This window comes from Phalacrocorax carbo, chromosome 2 (assembly GCF_963921805.1).
Source record: "Phalacrocorax carbo chromosome 2, bPhaCar2.1, whole genome shotgun sequence".
Taxonomy (NCBI): domain Eukaryota; kingdom Metazoa; phylum Chordata; class Aves; order Suliformes; family Phalacrocoracidae; genus Phalacrocorax; species Phalacrocorax carbo.
Window position 1 is genome coordinate 23,061,949 of NC_087514.1, and position 19,055 is coordinate 23,081,003.

General features: G+C 51.3%; 1 long non-coding RNA gene across 1 annotated transcript; it reads right to left on the reverse strand.

Annotated features, from left to right (window-relative positions):
• Positions 1 to 1,045: 1,045 nt before the first annotated feature.
• Positions 1,046 to 18,965, reverse strand: LOC135311863 (uncharacterized). The gene is made up of 3 exons (XR_010371401.1): positions 18,878 to 18,965; positions 8,713 to 8,906; positions 1,046 to 1,292 (listed from the first exon to the last, which is right to left on the reverse strand). It is a non-coding gene; the product is annotated as an uncharacterized LOC135311863 (long non-coding RNA).
• Between the last annotated feature and the right edge of the window lie 90 nt (positions 18,966 to 19,055).

The window sequence follows — 19,055 nt, forward strand, 5'->3', positions numbered from 1 at the left end:
TTGGACAATACACATTTAATTTTTCCTTACAGTGGAAGTACTGTGCTCACTGCAGGCTTCTTGCTTATTGTCTGAACTCTTATTTCCTCCCTTTATTAAAATTAAAAATTTCAAGTAAGTAGAGGCACATAATTCACTACAACAATTTACCATTTATAGCTTTAATACGTGATGAGAGTCATGTACTTCAAGTACTCGTCCAGAGGGTTAGGGAAAAGCACAGTCTGTTCCCACCCGCAGCCCATGCCTGATGGGCACCACTTCCCGCTGCTGAGGGGGCGTGGGTTGGCTTGCGGTGCTGGCAGTGCTGCTGCTGAGGGGAGACAGGTGAAGATCTTTTTAATCCAGACCGTGGGGCTGTTCCCCACACATGGGAGCCTGTCCGCGTGTTCCACAGCCCTGGGCTAGAGGGTGGGAGCGGTGAGTGTGCGAATGATGGTGGACCCTCCTTATTACAGTCCCTACCCTTGGAATAACAAGCTTTTGCTCACTTTTAATCTCTTTGCAACTGCATAGTCTTTAATCTGAACTAGGGGGGTGTTATTAGGGTTACCATGCCAGCGACACAGAACAAAGCTAATCGCGCTTGTCAGCCTGAGTCAGAAAAGGGAAGCTTTCGGGGAGGCGCCAGCAGCAGCTGGTTCCCCCCGCCTTCAGTCCGACCGCCTGTTTCTCATCTTGGCACCAGGTGCCAGCAGCTGCCAGCTGCAGGTAGGGCTTTCTTCAAAGATTTATTTTGCCAATCCCATAAATTCTGTTGAATATACTTTATTTCAGCGTCCTCTGACTGCAGTGCTGCAGTAGTGCAGCCCACAGCCTGTCCAATGTGCATCATGACATGGCACGTGCCCTACTACCCTACTTCAGTATAAAGCAGATACCTGCTATCAGTCAAAAATGGGAGGGAAAACTTCCAGGCCCAAGAATTTATAGTGCGATTTAGCGAGTACCCGCATGATTTTATACCCCGACTGTTTATTTTGCTCACCTCCACGGCCTCTGAACAGGACCCCTCTTCATGCCATTAAGAAAAGCGCTCAGATACTCGAGTTACAGGTTTATTGCACTTCTCAGACGGAAATACCTGCTGTTACGGTGGGGAAGCACAGGGGCGCTGACGCTTCGGGGCTCCGCAGCCGCAGCACGGCCTGAGGCCGCGCGGGCGGGGGGCGCTGCGGGCATCGGGTGAACGCGGAGGGGGCGAAGGGCTGTGCTGGCCGCCAGCGGTTTGGCCTCAGCACAAGCGGCGGACTCCGGCGCTGTGGTCTGACACCCTCCGCCCGGCAAATTCCCTTAAAAAAAGAAGAAAACCCAGAAATAGCCAGCGAGCCCTACTGTAGTTATTGCTGCTTGGAAGCAGCAGCTGAAACAGCGGCGCTGGGGCACCGGGGCGGCGCTGCCCCGGCCTGTACCCGATTTTTCAGCCCGAGGATGCGTTTCGGCCGCCGCCGGCTGGGAGCCGCGGCCAGCAGGGAGCTCCACCCGGCCGCCTTCCCGGGCAGCCGCCGCGGCCGGGCGGGCACGGCGGCGGGGGGGTTCCCGCCCTTCCAGCTCCTCCCCGGGCTGCCCTTGCCGCCGGCAATCCGCGCCGCCCCGCCCCGGCCCGCCCCGGCCCCGTTACTCGGCCCCGATGGTGCCTGCGCGTCCCGGCGCCCGGCAGCGCCTTTGCACGCTGGAGAGAGCCGTGCCCGCCTGCTCGCACAGCGTGCAACTTCCACCTAACGTTTTAACCCGCTCCTTACGTGCCCCTGGAAATTCAGAGGCGGGGGAAGCGGCCTGGATGTGTTAGGCGTTGCAGTGGGGGGCCGCCGAGGCTGCCGCTCCCCGTCCCCGGAGGCTTTTCCAGCCCCCGCGCGATGAAGCCCGGGTCAGCCTGGTCTGACCCGATGGCTGACCCTGCCTGGAGCCAGCAGCTGCACTGGGACCTCCCGGGCCTCTTCCCCACGGAACTGCCCTGGAGCCCCGCTGGCAGGCGGCGGGGGGTGTGGGCAGGGCTGGCGGGAAAAGCCATTTCTCTTCCGAGGTGCCCGAGGGTCTGAAACCTTCCTGTTCTGTGCAGGGATGGGGACTGACCTACCCATGCTGGTACCAGCCGGCAGGTGGAGGTGGGAAACAGACTCTGGGACACGGGACCGGGGTGACTCAGTCTCCCACACGCACATGGACATTCCCATTAAAGTTTCAATTTCAACAAATTACTACTATTTTGCAACAACAAACACCTCAACAGCAAGTTCCGAGCCAGCTCCTGGTCCCAAAGCGAGTGGCCCTCGGACACCGGCATTGAGGGGAAGGCGGAGGAGCAAAGACACCTCCTTCTCCAGCATCCTTGACCCTGAAATGCTCGCAGGCCCTCTGTCCTCTGCCGCAGGCACCGTCCTGCAGGTGCCCGGCCTGAGGTGAGCTGCCCGGTGCAGTTTCAAAGCCAGTGCTCAAGACCTGTGCCATAGGCAGGGCCGGGCTGGCGGCACCCGCAGCGTGGCCGCAGTGCTGCCAGCGCGGGACGGGGACCCGCCAGCCACCCCACCCGCCGTCCCTGCCGCAATGTCCCTCTGGAGGCCACACTGGGTGAGTGGCTGCAGCTGGGGGGCAGTGGGGACAAGAAGGAAAGACATCCCTCAGCACCTGCATTAATCAGGGATGTTTTTTCCCTGGGCTGGGAGGTATAACAGAGGCGGCAGCTGCTGCGCCATGCTGTTCGACGGCTGCATTGTCCCCCGCGCTCCCCCAGGCTCAGGTTTCCTTTCTCTCCCCTCCGGAGCCGCTGGCTGGTGTCACGGCAGCCGCTGCCAGGCCCGGCCCTGCCCGCGTGGCAGGCACGGGCGCCCGCGTGGAGCCACCCCTCCAGCCGTGCGGAGCCAGCGGCAGCCAGGCCTCACCTCCCTTAACCCCGCCAACCTAAATCAGTTCAGCTGAAATTTTCCACTTGAGACACATGCAAGACAAAAATAGACTTCCAGGGTAGGTTGGGTTTGGTTGTTTGGTTTTTTTTTCCCCACTAGCTAGAGGAAAGCCAGACAGCACTTTGCAACATTTGCTTTTAAACCATCCTCCAGCTGCCTTTAGGGAGTCCCCATTGCATAGGCAGCCTTACGGGGGGAACCCCTCGGGCCCCAGCAAGCCTGGCTCGGGGCATCAGCTCAGCTGCTGCTCCCCCCCGCAGCCCCAGCCCTTTGGCCCTTGGGGCTGAGTCCCACAGCGCAGTTTTTCCATGGTGCTGCTGTAGCAGCTGCTGGGGCTGGGTGGGATCCTGCGAGGGCGTGGGCAGGCAGAGGAGGGCTGGGCTGCCACAGGCAGGGGGAAAGGCAGGAAGAGCAGAGGGATTCCCATCTTCAGCTCAGCTCCCAGAGCAGAGTTTTATTTGGTGGCTTGTGAAAAAAAAACAATCGGCAGAGCAAAGCTGGCTTAGCTTAGCGCGTTTTGGCACGTTCTTCCTCTGCTCCTGCCAAATCCATTTTGCAATCTCCCTGGAGCGGGGCTCTCCCGTCGCCTGCGCTGCCGAAGGGCTGGACCCTCGCTCCAGCGGCAGCGGGCAGCCCCAGCCCCCCTGCGCCCTGGCCCCGCTGTGCCCATAGCACACACCCACCCACACCCACCTCCACAAGCTGCTGGTGCTCTGCCTGCATGGCTGGGGTGCAGCTGCTCCTGCCCATGCCCAAGGCCTTGAAGGATGCCACCTGCTCGGGCATTTCTGTGGGGTTTTTACCATGTCAAACCTCAATCAAGGCTGTTAGCAAGCTAAGAGGACTCATCCGCTGTCCGGCTGTTAAAGGGCAGGCACATGAAGCCCAGCAGCACCCTTGCTGCCTGCTGCCCACGCACACGTATCGCTCCGAACCTCTGTGCTCAGGACTCGATCTCCTTGGCTGCACGCACGTGGGGCTGCAGCTCTGGGTACCGGCCCTGCGCAGCCACACAAAGTCACTCCTGGCCCAAGCCGTCACTAGCAACCATGAGGCAACCCCACCTTGCTCAGAGTGGGGAGTTTCTTTTACATCAAACCTCTGTTAAACCTGCAGGCCAGTTATGTAGGACGCAGATCGAGCAGGAACAAACTCCTGCTCTGGTGCAAAACCCCAGAGGACGGCAGAGTCAGGGAAGTTTCAGAGGAGGGAGCTCTGTCTCACCTGCCAAGTGTCCTAACGTGCACTTGCGCAAGAGTAAAGCACCCATGGTGAGGTGGTGTTTGGTGTCCACAAGCCCCTGCGTGCAGGAATGCAGACGGTCTGCGCGCAGAAGCCCTGCACCTCGGCCACAGCCAAGCGGCGGGCCCGGCTGCTGAGCGCCTGGCATACTCTGCATCTGCCAGCCACAGCCGCACGCTCGCCAGGACAGGGCTCAGCACTGCAGGGGACGTCTGGAGACGTGCTGTGGGCAGTGGGGCAGAAGAGAGAGGGGACGTGGTGCCACGGGCGATCCCTGCCGTGCCGGAGCCTCCCACAGCCCATTACTGCACCGTTCCCCCTGAAGCAGCAGGTTTTCCAGGAGCTGGCGCAGGCTGAGCCCTTCTGCCCCAGGAGCCGCCCCTGGGGCTGGCAGGGCGTGGGGAGAGCGCAGCTGGGCTTGCTTCAGCTGCCTGTTCACGTATGACCACATTTTCTTTCTATGTATGAATTTTTTTGCCTTTCCAGCGACTCTTTAAGATCCCTCAAACCCAGCCTGACATTGTTCCTTTGAGCTTCTGCGGTTTGTCTCACACCGATGCAACCTTAAAACAGGTTGTCTTGCAAGCTCCCCATTTATCCGTGTTCTACAGACACAAATGCTGGTCTTTGGGACACTTCTGTGGCACGTCCCTGTGACAGACATTGATAAACCAGTCACTTCTTTACCCAGTACAGTTCCCAGCTTCTCAGTGATTACACACTCAAATGAGATCTAAGGTTTTTCATTTCACTTCTAATTTTGAACCACAGACCGTAAATCCCAGGAGCAGGGTTTCAGGTAAGGTGTGCAATGGAAGGGTGAAGTTGAGGACACGTTCCATGACATATAAAGCAGCCTTGTCTGGAATAGGCTAAGCTCACACTAGCTGAAGGCCCTGACAGTGTCACAAGGCATTGTTTCAGAATTAAGTAGACTGTTAATTCTTTCAAAGAAATTCAGCTTCTGCTTTAGGTTCTCTTGCCCAGTCGAGCAAACTGATAAAAGCAAGCAGCAGAATCGTAATGAATGCTCCAGATGAAAGCCTAGTGCCTGGCTTCATACCTAGTTCATAATTCATGTAAAGCTTCTGTGCTGTCTATAAACCACAGGACAGGATGAACAGAGACAGGCCTATTAAATGATTCTAGCTTTTGTGGTTTTCTCTTTTTAAAAAAAAAAACAGCAATCATGGGGTTTTGCAATAGATTTCCAAGAGGCCCTTTTCCTGTGGTTCACAGGCTGTCCTCTGCCTGTGGAAAAACAGTAAAAGAGGAGGATGACATGGTGGCTTGCCCATCTCCCTCAGGTGCCTCCGGAGCTGGCACAGGTTGTGGATGAGGAACCTTGTCTGTAGGCGCTCCTGAAGGACGACAGATGCAGCCACCAAGCTGTCACTACCTGGGTCTGCTGTCAGTGCTTGCAGCCCACAGCAGAGACTTCTCCCACCCAGAGTGGAGAGGAGCTACTGGACACTCCCCATCACCCTGGCAGAACGCAGGGCTGCTCTTGTGGCAGGCACCAAGGGAGCAGGGCCAGCCCTGGGGACAGGGCTGACACCTCCCACCTGCTCTACGGCCGCTCCTGTTCAGCCAGAGTCAAACCGGAGCATGTTTGGGAGTGTGCTGAGGGAGCAAGTCCTCAGCCTGGCAGAGCAAGTCTTGCAGAGGGGCTGGCACCCACAAGCAGGTCCCACAGACACCTGGGACAACCACAGGCTCCTCTCCTGAGTGCGATCGGAGCCATGTCCTAGGCCACAATTTAAAAACCCAAAAGGGTATATGAGTGTAGGAGACGGTGCTGGTGCTCCAGGCAGGTGGCTGGCACTCCATGGGAGTACTCAGCTCTTCCCGTGACAGAAGCAGCTGCGGGGCACACGCAGCCCTTCCAGGGCTCGGAATCTGACTTGTTGGCTCTTGTTCTTGAAGCCAGAGGGGAAATGGGGGGAAAAAGCCTTTGATAAACTGCTGGGGACAACAGTCTGTGAGCATTTTCTTTAAAGAAACACCTGCACCATTTCCAGCACTTGCAAGCAAAACAAAACCTAAGGCCTGTGGCACTTCAATACTCACAGGGAAGGCAAAGTAATGTTTAAAACCCCATCTAAACCCTTTCATTCACATCTTCCTTTAAATGTGCCTAAGGCACATCCAGACTCCTGCACACTCTGAGTAAAAGTAAATTGCATAGAGTTCTGTTTATTTTGGTGTATTGCTCCCAAGGAAGCCCCCTCCTGGTGGGTGTAAAACAGGAAAATGTCACCCTAAACCAGAAGTCAAACTCAATATTAAAAGAGTGGCCGCAACATCCAAGTCAGGTCTGAGGAATGGTTTGCTTCCCCCACACCTGGGCTTGCTCTGGCATACCGTAGTCCTCCAGCTCACCTCCTCCACCACCCAGGCAGCTCAGCAGGCAATGCTGACCCTGCGCAACCAAGCCTGCACTGCATAGCCCAGCTAACAGGGCAAGGAGGCTGGCGCCCACTGGACCACAGCTGCTTCCGCATGGGAGACAACTGGGGAGAAGACGTGAAGAGAAGCCCCATGCTTGCCCCAGCCTCCCCCAGGGCGGGGGCTGATGGTTTACTTGCAGCAGAGGAGCTGGGAGGGTGCCAGGACACCCGGCGGCTGCAGCTCCTCCGAGCTTCAAGCAGCACCTCGCCAGACACGGGGATTAGTGTAACAAGCCGCCTTGGGAAGAGAGACCGAGACAGGCTGTACTTTCTTCCTCCTGCCCAAACAAAGCTGCCTGTGCAACATGAGCGTTTCCCGCTCGGGACCCACATAAACAGAGCACACGTGGCCCCTGCAGCCTTTCACCTACTAAACTGTTTACATATTTCACTCCTCGCTCTTTCACCCCACTGCAAACCAGTGCCTTTGTGTGTGTGTGCGTGCGCACACGGGTGTTGCATTTGGCAAGGCCATATGGTGTTTTCCTGACATATATTTGAAGCCAGATACATAATTGTACTGCTGAGAGATTTAAGATGAGAAAACCTTTCCAGGATATTTAAGCTATATAAATAATCGTAATAAAAGGCCTTTATAATCTGTATGCTTAGTTCTGACAAGCTCCTTGCTACTCCACTCAGTACAAAATATAGACAGACTGTGACTTAAGTACTTCTTCAGTAAACAAAACAGCAAATGAGTATGATAAATGGATATGTCTAGAGAAACAAATGCTTCTTAAAAATCCACTTAAACACATTTTTTATGGGAGCAAGAAAGGAGTTTAGAAATTATTTTAACAGGGAAAAGGTCTTGCCCTGATGCACTAAAAAAAGCAAAGAATTATGGCGAGATTTTCAAATCTGCCTAAGGGATTCAAGTCTCCAACTAAATCCAACAAAGTGAGCATCCAAATCCTATAAGCAGCCTCGAAAAGCCTCCTATCCATGTGCATAGGGCTGTGCATATAAAAGTATATACAGTTGCATGAGTAAAAGACTTAATATTTCTTTCACCAAAGCAATTACTTCAAGGGATTCTGAGTCTATGAACACATAGAAATGAGCTCCAGTGAGCTGCGGTATTTGAAAGAGTGCTCGATTGGTCTGTCATATGATCTAATCAATACTCATTGTTTATTTAACAAGAGTAAATTTGACCCAAAAGTTTCTAAGGCCTCGAGCTCTCCAACACCCTGTGCCAGCAGAATTATTATTTAAGGGCACTCACCCAGAGTTGCCAAATAGCTCCGCAGTAACCAAACAGACCCACACACCATTTGAGTTTGGCCTGGCCAGACCCTGTGCTATTAATAGTCATCCCACAGAGGGGAGAGGGGTCTGTGCATGTAGGGCCACACATAGTTCTGCTCCTAAAAACCATGGTTTTGCTGTCATCTGTGTCATCCTAATTTGGATCCATAAAGCCTCCTTCAGCAGGGGTTGCTATGCTGTGTTTCTTTAGTTTAACAGATGCTTTCCAGAACGCTCTTATTTTTCACATATACGTATGTTAGTGTGTCAGCTTTGCCTTCCATAGGCACGCTGACCAGGACAGTATCACTGATTTCACTATGGCTGCAAGCATTCACAGCACCCTTAGCTGCTCTTATATGAAATCTGAGCCTTTAATTCATTGCACATAAGGAAACAGATCAAAACTATGACAGATGGATGACATGTCAACGCAGCTCACACAGGGCAGAAAACACTGGGCTGGGAGAGAAGGGAGAGTCACAGCAGCTTTTGGAGTTCCCAGGACTTCTCCAGAAGTGAGAAGTCCTGGGAACCTGAAGCCCTTTGCTTGACTGAGGAGCAGGCAAAGCTTTCTGGAGAATTGTTACAGATGTTACCTGCTCCAGAGAGCTACACATTACAGCTTATAACATACACCGTCTCATGAGGTTGACCTGGATTGGAGGATAACATCAAAGCTTCCTGATCCGAAGGAAGCCAGAGGGCTTCCACCACCCTCCTTTTTTCTGCACTCATGTTCCAGCACTGGTCCCAGCCAGCGCCCACTGTCAGAGGATGGCATCCACCACCTGTGCATCCAGGTTCGTGCAGCAGAAGGCTGAACACACAAGTAGAACAGAAGCGTGGAAAATGTGACCCACCTTATCTGACAAAGCCTTTTGTGGGCACAAGAACCCCCCAACCCTCACTCGCTGCTTTCTCTTCCACCCACACTCGCATCGATGCTGGAAACGTCCTTTTTTGGAAGGGCTCTGAAGACAGTTCCTGGTAAGCGCATGATCCTGACCACGCAGAGTGGGATGGAGCTGTTTTCTGGTAGTTAAAACTGTTCCAGCTGCAAAACAAACACATGTATACACACAGACGTTACAACATCAATGTTTCTTTTACAACTGGTGCCATCAAATAAATGCAGATGGTCTTCAGGAGTGCTTCTCGAAACCAACAACTAGGATGCAACCTTTCTTCTGGTAGAGATCTCTCTTTCACATTCAGCCTTTCAGTCCTTGCTCAAAACAGCTCACTGCACTGGATCAACTGCAGAATCACACCCTCTTTCTTTCTGCCCAATATCTGCATTTTCAGTCCCTAAACAAAGGGAGATGAAATAGTATTTTGCAAGAATCATTTTGTTCTGCCACTATGGCAGACCAGTTACTTTTCAACAGCACCTGTGAAAAGGCTTCATGAAGTTCATGCTGAAAATGAACACATCAATCAAGCTTCAGCTTGAACCTGCAAAACCCACCTCAAGTCACCTCAGCAACAGGAAAATACTAGAGAAGTGTTGAAAGTGAAAGAAAAAAAAACACTCACAAACCCTAACATTTGAAGGGTGGGTGCCAAGAGGATGGGGCCAGACTCTTTTCAGTGGTGCCCAACGACAGGACAAGGCACAACGGGCACAAGTTGGAACACAGGAAGTTCCACCTCAATACAAGAAAAAACTCCTTCCCTGTGCGGGTGCCAGAGCAGTGGAACAGGCTGCCCAGGGAGGCTGTGGAGTCTCCGTCCCTGGAGGGATTCAAAACCCACCTAGAGCTCCCTGCTCTGGGTGTACCTGCTCAAGCAGAGGGGTTGGACAAGATGATCTCCAGAGGTGCCTTCCAACCACTACCATTCTGTGGTTCTGTGATTTCTAGAAGTAGGGAGAAATTAATGTCAGTTCTCTCCTGGGAGAACACAGCTGGTTATACACAAAACTTCTCCTGACCTTTTTAAAAATTATTTTTAAATACAAGCTACACTTCTGAATCAGCTCTGAAAACCACAGGGATCACAAAGCCTTTGACCCCAGTCTTATGGCTAAACCCAAAGAGACAGACCCAGGGGCCTAAGAAGAGATTCATGGTAGACATTTCTAAAAACCCAGCAGAACAGAGCCACTGCCCCTCAGCAGCGCAAACCCAAAGAGATGGTGACAGTCGGCTGCCATGCTGAGTACCACATCGAGAGGGAATGAGGGAAAATGGAAGCTTCTGACACAGGATAGAGGCAACCAAGCTGTTCCCTTGGGCAGCTGCTCTAGGAGAGCCTGGTTCCATACAGGGTCTGAAACTGTTCCCCCCATCTCAATAGCTACAGTATCCCTTCTTCTCCCTTTCCTTTGTGCCCTTGCAAGATCCTCAACTTCTCCTAAATTTGAGTTCCCATCACAGTATCTCCACTCTCCTCATAGTTTTTCCCCAAGTCTCTTGGCGGCAAAGGGCATTCCGTGCCGTGTCCGAGTTGTGGCTGCGCACATGAACACCTGCATGCCAAGAGAGCAAATAGGCAAGCCCGAGCTCGCCCGGTCTGTCCCTCCGTGAAACTCTCCTCTGCCCAGCTGATGGTTCTGGTTGGCCTTGTAGTCACTCATGATGCGATCCACCTCACCTCACTCTGCCTGCTTTGTAGATTCACCCACCTGGGGTAGCTATGCAGGCTCCCATTATCAGCACGGGAGATGGAGTCAACAGAGTTCAGAGTGCAATTAATCCCACATCAGGGAAAAATGAAATATGCCTGAACCCTGTGTTTTATATTACTAGCACTCTGCTGACTATACAAAGAACTATAAAAACAGAAGCTTGTGTTATAAGCACCTAATCTTAGATGAACTCCACCCATAGTGGCTCTGGGTACGTTTATATCACTTTGCTATTTGAACCCAAGAACACCTTGGGCCCGGGGTCAAACAGTGCAAACTGGCTCGCTTCCCAGCTGCTCACAAGAGTCCTCGGGAGCAGATGATTCGCACCCAAGAAAAAGATAAGGGGGAGCATGCCAACACACTTCCCACTTCCCAGGCCTCCTCGGCCTCCTGTGCCAGTGCACTCACCAGCACAGGCCACACTCCACAGCCCTCTGTGGCTGTTTTGCAACAGACGTGCGCCAACACATCTACACCCTTCCAGGCGTTGACCTTATCCAGCATCCCTCCTCACACCCCATGGAGAGGAGACTTTGGACCAGGGGGATGGCAGTCACAGGCAGGTCAGACTGATGAGGTCTTTACAAGGCTGCCTGCCAACCCTTTAACTCCAGCACATCACTCACTGGGTCCCCATCTCAATGGATTGGAGCATTGCCACCACCCTTTGGAGGCTGGCAATCACAGTAGTCGTGGGTACCATAACAAGTCACACAGGCTCAGTCTGCACCACCAGTTCCTATCAGTAAAGTGTGCCCTGTCTGCTCATGCCCTCTGCTTCTAGAACAGCTTCATGATGTCAGGGTGCCATTCTGCGTGTCACCTCAAATAGGGCCCACATGGTCCCTCCCCTTGTTACTGTGGCTCCTGCAGAGTGAACATCTGTGGGACCAAGATGCAGCGTGTCTCCAGGGATGAGCTGCAGAGCAGAGGTGACTCTCCAACAGTGAGCTGCAAGACCAAAGTGCATATCTCCCATACAGGAATGAGGTGCGTGTCCCCAAAATGGAGCTGCAAGAGCAAAGTGAGCCACACAGGAGAATTCAGGGAGCAGGGAGATGCCAGCACCCGGCTGCCACGCAGGTGGTTGGCACAGGTTGCATCCTGCATAAGCTGCATGGTCTCCAACTACACCACAGGGATCTGCAAAGTCCAAGAGTTTGGCACACCTGATGAAAATATTTGGGCAAGTTTTTCTGGTCATGAGGGCAACCCCATGGACAGGGGTTCCCTCCCTGTGGTCTCTGACAAAGCCAATGCCATCTCTGCACGTTGTGCATTTGGAGAGCAAACAGGGATCTCCTCTGCAGCCCCTCATGTAGACCTGAGATCACAGTGGAGATACTTGCACTGAGCGGCACCAAAGGTGGCTTTCACAGAGGTGCTTGTTTTAAAAATTTAAAGTAGTATCCCTCAATCCTTATATTGCTGCCAAGAGACTATCTGAGCAGCAAAGCTGTGACTCTCTTTAAATGAAACACAAGGCCTTGATCTCCACAGGTCCCTTAGTTCCTGTGACATCTTAAGGGAAAAAAAAAAATCATTTACTAATTGCCAGTAGTTTGCTTAACAGGCTGCCAGCGGTGTGTTTTGTACCATGATGCCAAGGGCGTGGTATGTGAGCCAGGTATTTGGCAAGAGAGAGCAGTGGGATACGGGAAAGCTCGAGGTCTGCTGACACGTAGAGGAGTGTACTGGGTACAGGGAGCTGAATTGTATTGTATGCAGGACATGCAACCTGCATTTCTGCACCTGCATTTCCAATCCAGAGACTATTTGCTTGCTTGAATATAAATGAACAGGTATGCAGGGGGGGTGGGATCAAGTAGTAGCATCAACAAATTAACACTGCAGAAGCTATTAACATCCCTATCTCATCTGTCATATGGGGCTGAAACTAGTCGATAGTTCAAAAATTATTACAAGTAGATAGGTTTAAAGAAAAGAAGGACCTTTGTTCACATGACTCCTATCAAAATACCTATAACGGGAGGTATAGAAATCCTGTTAACTGTGTTATGAGGAAAGGCAAAGCTGTCCCTGCTGACTTCTGTACTGTGTTGATATGTCACATGAGATGCTCATGCCACACCACCATCTCACCTCCTTCACACCTCCAGGATTTAGCCCATCAGAGGGACTCTTGAAACGCAGCAGCCATTAAGTCACTGTGTAACAAGTAAGTTCTGTTTTGGCATGAAAAAGCACACAAACATTTTTCTGATGCTTCCATCAGAAAAAACATTTACCTCATCATAGCACTCACAGGTGGCTTTGTTAGCTACCCAAGCTCATTCTACAATGCTTAGAGGCTGTCTCTTTCTCATCTTACTGGCTGACAGCCTAGCTTCTAAGTATCTGATTTAGTTAGCAGAAATTCAAATTGATCAGTTAGGTTTTATACTAAATAGTTAAATAAATCATGACACTGGGAAAACTCTGAATTAATAAATACACCATTCAGAGTGGTGGAACGCACAGACCCGTATGTCACCCTCGCAGAAAAGGTTCTCAGTTGTGTTTTCTGATATTTTCCAAGCTCTGTCTGCAAATAAACAATGCCGCTTTGCCATTCTCCTCCACAGCTCTCCAGAGGCATCCATGTTCTTGTGAGATGGCATATCTCCACGTCATGCATAGGACCCAACAATATTGTTCCACAGAACCACCAGCATTGCACAAGAGAAGAAAGACCACACAAGACACTAAACAAAAATAAACACATGGTCACACCCTGTGAAGTGGAATAGGAAGCATGATCTACATGGAAAGAATCAACAAATCATTCCAATATTAACTCCTGATTTCCACTATGGAGAATTCCCAGGATTTCTTGGACCAAGACACGCAGCAAGTATGCAACTTGGCTGGTTTGAACTGACCAGACAGCCGTTCTGGCTGCCCTTCCAAAAAGATAGACGGGAAGCAGGGCTGTATCCAGTACCATCATCCTGTCCAGTGTCCTGAGAAGAAACACAGTTCTTGTGACGGCCACAGGACCTGAGGAAAGTTACGGTTGGCATACAGCCTGATCCTGCACTGAAGGAATTGAATATAAAACCTCTCACAATCTTTAGTGGATACTGAAGCAATCATTTACTCACCCAAGTTCTTTCTGCTCCGACTAAAATAACCATCTAGCCCACAGTCTTCCGTGAAACAGGTACACATCTAACGTCAGAGGTTAAAAGCACTCCTTGATGTCCCATCACAAGAAGTCAAAAACGGTTCTCGCTTATTAGTATGTAGAAGCCAAGAGTTTAGGGTAAAGGAGCACCTTAAAATGCCTTAATTCTACATGCCAAAGCTGAGATAAGCCACAGATAACAGAGCTGTACTTCTTAAGAGCAGGGTGAAATTCAGGAGGCTGGAGTTTTGCCTGACAGACTCAGTCCCTAGACTGCTGGACAGGACTGCAGTCACACAGCTGGCCAAGGATTTACCAGACATCTTGCCAATTCTCTTCCCTAATTTATCTTCCCAACCTCATGACAATTCAGCTTTCCACATCAGAAGAGTATGACCTGCAGGCTGGATAAGTGGTTTTCTGGGAAATTTAGACTTAAGATATAGTATAATAGGCATACATAAATAACCCACAAGTGCTTAAAAGTAAAAAACCTAAACATCTTCCCAACGAAAAACCCAGACATGTCCATTTTCTCCTGGGCGGCATAAAACCACATCCCCAGCTTCTCTGGGAAACTGAATGGAAAATACAAATATATGTGAACTGACAGCCATCCTTTAGCTGCCTCCAGTGATTGCCAGAGAAAATCAGTTTCACTGAAAACTGCTCACTTCCCAAAAAGAAGTTTCTTTTACCTGTCCTAGGCTTTATTTTTTATTTTATTAAGGGTGTTTGAGTTTTTTTTTTCCCCTTGCCAGGCTGTCTCCTATGGCAGCAGTGCAAACATCAGCACTGCTAACAGCCTCTGAAGCATTCCAATGGACAGCGCTGAGCAGGCACGGCAGGACTGGCACTGCGGTGACTCAGGAACAGCACAAATGCTGTGGAGAAAAAGGGCCGTGAGCGATACTGTGTAGAATCCACATACACAGACACTGGGGTTAGTATCATGGAGGGCTGGGGAGGAACATGGCACTGCCAGCCAAACAGGACTTGCTCTGTCTGGCATTCAGACTGGTAAAGCAAACTAAAAGCCATAAACTGAAGTCTTAATGACAAGTAAGGTCTGGTTTTCACCTGGTATTCTAATAAGCAATTGCAGAATCAGGACAAAGCAGGTTTTTCCTAAGGCTGGGATGTGTGAGGAAAATGGGGTATGAAGAAGGAGGGAAAAGAACTTGGAGACAAAAAAGGAGACAAGCTGCTTTGTTGCTGATTATATGCTCCACCTCCCCAGTTATCTGATAAGCTCTGCAACTGCTGTCTGAAGCCGCAGAGACACTTTTCCAATTATTAATAAATGAATGCAAGCAGTAGTAGGCGTGCCAGGGAAAACAGAACAGCCTCACACTGTGCAACCCTCTCTTGCCCTGAACTCGCTGTCTGCTGCCTGTGGCCCTCCTTCCGCCCCCTCCCCATTCTGGGTTTGCTCCCTTCCTTCCGCCTCTCGTGTTCCCCAGCTGCCACTTTCCTGCCATTTCAGAGCTGCCTTTCCCTGGCCACCCCCTCAGCCTCAGCTGCTTTCAGACACCCACTGCATCGCTCTGCATATGAAAATGAGCTGTCACATTTTCCAGCCTCTGAAGCAGAGATTATTTTTGGGAGAGGTCGTTTCGACAGTTCTGCCCTGCAGTTCACAGGCAGATCACAGGACGGGCTGCATTTGTACAGGGGGAGAGGAAGAGGGAGAGTGCATGCAGGGCTCCTGGCTGTGCACTCAGAATGGACTGAAGGTCTGTGGGGGAACATGAAGGTCCCATGGGGTGTGGTAGTCAAGAAGCAGTTAAGTCTCCCTACTTCTGAGGGCTGCTCTTTCCCAACCCAAGGCCAGCTGCTAGCAATGCCGCTACAGGACATGCCACTGGGATGACAGTTGAGCCTGTCTGTGGAGGACAGGCACAGCAAAGCCTCCACTCCACTCACACAAAGTCCCTCACCCCAGCTGCATCCCCACCACCTCCAGGCTACCAGGCAGTTTCTAACAGAGCCTATACTCCCTGCCAAGGACTACAATCAGCATCTAGACCTCATCTGAAGACCTGGCCTAAAGACCCCAAAGAGGGAAAGAGTAAGAGGATTTTGACCTACTAGTCCAGCCCCAGCCATTCTGTGCTCTTTGAGTGCAGCTGGGCAGTGTATAGTGTGAAACTTGCGGGGCCAGAAGGTCCTGTGGTACCTAGACAGAGGCTGCAGAAGACAAGCGCTGACACAATGGGAACAAACCCCAGCAGTGAGGAGACACTAATGCAGGAGGAGGGAGAATGAGCAGGAGGTTTCCCAGAAGAGCCAGACTGATGAGAACAGCAGCTACAGAGTGTTACTCTGGAAATTGAGGTTGAAACGAGCTGGTTAAAAGAAGTGAAGAAAGATGGCAGTTGAGGGGGCAGAGCTGGGAGCATCCTGGGATGGATTATCTGGCAGTGTTGGGGAAACAGATAGGGAGGATCCAGAAAAGACTGAGGAGGTGCCAAGGTAAGACTGGCCGAGGCAGTACAGAGCAGGCTCTGGCAGGTGCACAGGGAATGGCTGTGGGGAGAGGCTTTCATGGAGCGAAAGCAGCCTGGATGTCATGGGAAGGAAGGTGCATTAAGAAGTATTAAGAAGCAGGGTGTGTGCTAAGAGCACGAGATTGGCAGCTGGGAAAGGTGAGGTGTGAGGGCTAGTGGGGAATCACCACCAGAAGGGGTGCTGCGAGCCACCAGGGTGGACCTGCAGGACCTGCAGCCACAAAGGCAAAAGCTGAGTGGTCTTACTGGGAAGCCAAAGTGAGTATGGGCAAGAAGGTAAAGCAAGGCCAGGAGGAGAAAGAACTAAGAGCAGGAAAAAAACAAAGAAGAACAGGCCCCCCAAAGCAGGAGCTGATATTGTAAGCGAGCCCTTCGTTACTTTCTCATAGCTAAATCATAGCGGAGTCCAGAAGTACCTGTCGGCATTGGGTCGCATCCTACGTCGTGTTGCATAAACTGAGAGAGATACGGCCAAAACTCCAAGGCATTTACAACAGCCTCGCTGAGCCTGCCCTGAGAGCGACCCTTACGATGCATCTAAAAGGCACGTGATCCAGCTCAAATACTGCTGTACTAATTTCTTCATCTTTCCATTTTATATGAAAATAACTGTTTTCTTGAAAGAGCAGTTTACTTCTTCTAGAAAATTACTGCAGAATCACCTTAATTTCCATGAGTAGTCCAGCACACACCTCCCACATCTTGCCAGAGCAAGCAAACTAAAAATGGTAACGGTACATTACAGACCTTTAGTTCATGTTGGCAACTGGATTTTTAACACTAAAGTTCTCATTCTATCAGTAAAACTTTTGCGTATATGCATTACATACACTTAAGGGTGAAAGAAGTGACAAAGACCTGCCTAATTTTCTGCTGAGGTGCAGGTAGAAGTTCTTAGTTTTGTGAGGGAAGTTATGTATGTTATGTGTGTTATGTAGTTAAACTGTAACGCTGGTGCAACTTTTACAGATTTAGTTTTGGGTGCAATAATATGCTTTGAAAGATATTTCAAAATGTTTTAAATAAGTACAATTACAATCACAAAAAACATAACAGAACACACAGCATTTCACCAAGAACTACTGCGTATTAGTCTTGCTGCCTTTATTTCAGCTGGAGCAGATGCAGACAGACACACTTATAAGACAAGAAGTGCCTTGCGTGACAGTTGCACCTTTTTACAAAGGAGAGGATGTCCCATGAATCAAGCAGCCATTCATCAACATTTTTCCTACTGATTTCAGTGGGAAACACACAGTATACACACCTTCTCCTGTTAAGACACCCAGAGATGTGGGATCCAGTGGGGTAACTTGTAAACAACTGTTCACTGCTACTACTAATGAAAAGTATCTGGATCACCCTGAAGTGAAATCTCTTTTGGGAACTCCTCCTTGGGAACTCCCTCTAGATAAGGCAGTCAAGCCAATCAGCGTCCCTTCAGGTGTGGCAGGGATCTCGTAAATCTGGCCAAAAGGCAGGCAGACACTGGGGTTACGTAGCAGAAAAAGAAGATGGGAAGGCACAGATTTCCCTCTGTCAAGCGGCATGTTTTCCCAGACGTGACCATCATAGGTGTGAGGAGAGAGGGATCCTACCCCTGGCAGCCCAGTGCAGAGGGACACAGCAGGAGAGCGCATCCCACCAGCTACGTATGGGGTACTGGTGTGAAGCCAAATAACAGAGTATCCAGCCGTACAACGTATCAGTGGAAATGCTGGAATTAAAGCAATACCAAAAAAAAAAGAGTGTCCTCCTGACAATAAAATTATCACTTTTCTGTCAATATAGAAGTCTGAACTAATTAAGAATTGGTTTAAATTATATTTTACTCTATGCTCATGTTCTACAATCTTTATATTCTCCTTCTTCAGGCTGAAGAAACTGTTCATTTGTTATTCTTGCAGTGATTTCCCCCTGCCCGCTTTCAGACATAATTAAACATTCTGGGAGGTTTCCATGCAAGCTACAGGAGGGCACAACCTACTGTCAGGCCCCTTCTGTCAATTGGGATCGGCTGACAAGGAGATGGAAAGAATGCTGCACCGCAACACCACTGAAAAGGGGAAAGATGGGAGGATGTACCTTAGAAGAAGGAAAAAAAGTAGAAAAACGCTCTGAGCGAACAAGGCTAGACTGCCGAGGAGGAGGAGGGGAGATCCCTGAGGTGAAGCTGAATAAACAAGAGAAATGGAACTGAACCATAATGAAGCGTCAACAGTATTTCCAGAGCAGAGCAGCACTCTGGCACAAGCAGCACTGAACAGCAGCAGCCTGGCTTCTCAGGTGCAGCCACACACAGCCACCACTTCTGCTTTTATTAAAACTTCCTGAGGGGAAAAGAGAATCCGCCTTAAACTCTGCAGCGAGTGGATTCTATCAAACAGCCCTCGTCCTTCGGGAGCGCCGCAGACCGCAGTGTAACGTAATTAGCCGTGACCCAGCGAACTGGCAACTGCTATCCAAGCTAGCTGGCCCAGAAAGGCCCAAGGAGGCCGGGGAGGCCGCCGGGGAGGCCGCCGACCCGGCCCGGCCTCCTCGGGCCTCCCCCACCCGCGGCCTCGCTTCACCTCAGCCCGGCGGGGAGCAGCCGGATGGGTGGGGCCGCGACGGGGAGGCTGCTCCCCCCTTCTCTCCCCCCCCGCAGCCGCGTGACCTCATGCGCGCCGCCCCCGCCGCTCCCACCAGAAGCGGGGGGAGGGGAAGGAGAGAAGGGGGAGGGGGCGGCCCTGACTCAGCCGGCGGCAGGGACTTACCGTGGGCCGCGGACACGCCGCGCTGACACACCGGCCACGCCGCGGGGCAGCCGCCGATCACGCGCGCCGGGGCCGGGCGCTTATTGGTCGGCGACTCACACACCTTTGCCGGTGATTGGCGGAGGAGTGGCCGTCAGCCCCGCCTTCTCCTCCTCCTCCCGCCCCCGCGCGCGCGGGG